General features: G+C 40.3%; 1 long non-coding RNA gene across 1 annotated transcript; it reads left to right on the top strand.

Moving 5' to 3' along the window:
* The first annotated feature begins 348 nt into the window (after positions 1–348).
* LOC103643569 (uncharacterized) lies at positions 349–1,697 on the top strand. Its single transcript, XR_561098.3, has 2 exons — positions 349–1,278; positions 1,432–1,697. It is a non-coding gene; the product is annotated as an uncharacterized lncRNA (long non-coding RNA).
* Positions 1,698–2,681: the final 984 nt, after the last annotated feature.

The raw sequence follows: 2,681 nt of genomic DNA, 5'->3' as shown, positions 1-2,681 counted from the left end.
TGCGCAGACTGTCCGGTGCCTCACCGGACAGTCCGGTGCACACCGGACACCAATGTCCGGTGCGCCACCGGGCGCTGGCTGACAGCCCTTATCTTGGATTTCTTCGCTGATTTCTTCGGGCTTCTTTGTTCTTGAGTATTGGACTCCTATGCATCTTTTTTATGTCTTCTTTTGAGGTGTTGCATCCTCATTGCCTTGGTCCAATTCTCTTCGCATCCTGTGAACTACAAAACACAAACACTAGAAAACTTATTAGTTCACGGATTGTGTTGTTCATCAAACACCAAAACTCAATTAGCCAAAAGGCCCGGGGTCCATTTTCCTTACAACCTCGACAAATGCAACATGCAGGTGAGCGGGCAGCGGCCTAGATCTGTGTCCCCCGGTACTCCACGAGCTTTTTTTGGAAATCTCGTGCGGATCTGTGGTGTTTGGTTGGTTGGGAAGCCAGGAAGGTTAGCCGTAGGCTTGAGATCTCGATTTCGTCTCCGTGATCTGGATGTTGCAAATCTAGCCACATCCTGCGTGACTATGCGTGTAGATTTACTTCCTGTGTGCATCGGTAATTCGGTTTCCTTTCCACTTGTGAGATTCGTTGGTTCAAACTTGTGCTTGATGTTTTTTTTAAAAAAATAGTACTAGTTTGGTAGTTTGCTAGCTTAGTAGCTTTTGTGTGGATTGCTATAATGCAGGGCTTGTTCTGACTGCTTAAAGTAGGTTTGTGAATGCGTGGCTAGACCTGTGACTAAATTTTTGCTACCAATATAGTTCTGGAAATTAGTTGGAAAATATGATAATTGCATGTAGATTTGTAATTTGAAGTACTATTATACGATTTCAAGTTATTAAATTTAAACCTTCTTTTGTAATAGTGCATACATATGCTACACCCACCTCCGCCAGCATTTAGCATCATTGTATTATCATAAAACCATAATTTCCAGGTAGTATTTAGTTGTGCTAGTCTATTAGGTGAATGCTTTTAATCATTATACCATTTTCTGTTCAGCTTTACTAAGGAAAGTAGTGACTCGACTCGTGAATAGCTGAACAAGACTGATCTCAGTATGCTGGCGAAAAAATGGTGAATTAGAGTAATCAATCATATTATCTTCCATATTTGCATATAATTATACTTTTTGCAGGTGGTATTAATGGAGAAAGATCAGAAATAGCTGAAATTGAAGCAGCATCAACAAGTGAAGCTGCTCGGCTTAGAGCTGCTCTCCGGCTTGCTCCACCCGGCGCTGTTCGGGAACCTTACCAGTCTTTTGAACGGTAAGATTTGTTATTCTTTAGTTATACAATTTCTAGTAGAGACAACTTAAGTATATCAACAGGGAAAATGGAGGTTCATGGATTAAAAGCAGTCTTACATAGGTTCATGGATTTACTTAGGCTTATTCTGACGTGTCTTTATGATTTATACAGGCTTACACAGACCTGTTTTGATAAGAGCCGAGCAGCGATTCTTCAATTTCGGACCACGACCTAGCTAAAGGCTAATGGTTCCAAATGTCTGAAGTACCGAAGACAGGGCTAGCTCCTTGTTTTTTTGTCATGTCAAATAAATCGTGTATGATTGCAACAATATTGGCAAAATATCGTTGTGCTTTATATTTTGATGTACTGTGAACAAAACAAGTGCCCTATGAGACCATCATGATTTATGCATTTTCAAACTAAATTTTACGACACTTCTTGTTGTATTTTATGCTTCCATTAAAAACAGTCTTACTACGTTTTACGCCAAATTTATGACACTTTTTGATGTGTTTTACAGCAATCTCTTTGCGAAATGAGATTGTGCGCGTGTTTTATACTAAATTTTGTACTCATATACGCTGTTTTAGCTCACGTTTTACGCTGAAATCATTCGAGCCAGAACCCGCGCACGATCGGCTGCACGCGATTTTCACGCCGTAATTTTTGGCTCTGTTTGCTGTTACAAAACAGATATAGGATTTACGCTAAATTTCGTACTCATTTACGTTATTTTAGCTCACGTTTTACGCTGGAATCGGCCCGAGCCATGACCCCGCTCACGATCGGCTGCTTAATTTTAGGCCCCATTTGCTGTTACAAAACAGATATAGGATTTACGCTAAATTTCATACTCATTTACGCTGTTTTAGCCCACGGTTTACGCTGGAATCCGCCCGAGCCAGAACCAGAACCACATACTGCATGATTTATGCTGTCAAGTACATGTCATTATGCAGTCGTAAACGCTGTCCACAGTGTCATATTCGTTCCACGTGATTCGGGCTTCAAAAGATTCCTTTATGCATGTTTTACGCATCTTTATCCATATATATATGCATTCGTATATTGCGTTACGCTTATCGTCCTAGAATCTTGGCTGTTGACTGCATGGCTGACGCAAGCATGCGGGTGCTGAGTCGACCGCGCCCTGGCTGGGGCTTCCATTAGTAGGGGAAGCCCAGGGCTTCCATTACCTCTTCCCTATATATATATATATATATATATATATATATATATATATATTAAGCCACTTAAAAGACAATATATTCACTGACTTTTTCCTCAAGTTCATGTAAAATTTTGTGTCTCGTGTTTGATTTATATTTATACTATTTTGCTAATAAGTGGTATCAGAGCCATACATGAGTTGAAAAAAATCTAGTGTTTCAATCGACCTGTAAGCTCATGACGCCACT

This window comes from Zea mays, chromosome 1 (genome assembly GCF_902167145.1).
Source record: "Zea mays cultivar B73 chromosome 1, Zm-B73-REFERENCE-NAM-5.0, whole genome shotgun sequence".
Lineage (NCBI taxonomy): Eukaryota > Viridiplantae > Streptophyta > Magnoliopsida > Poales > Poaceae > Zea > Zea mays.
The sequence above is the reverse complement of the archived record's forward strand: the minus strand, read 5'-3'. Positions and strand labels throughout refer to the sequence as shown.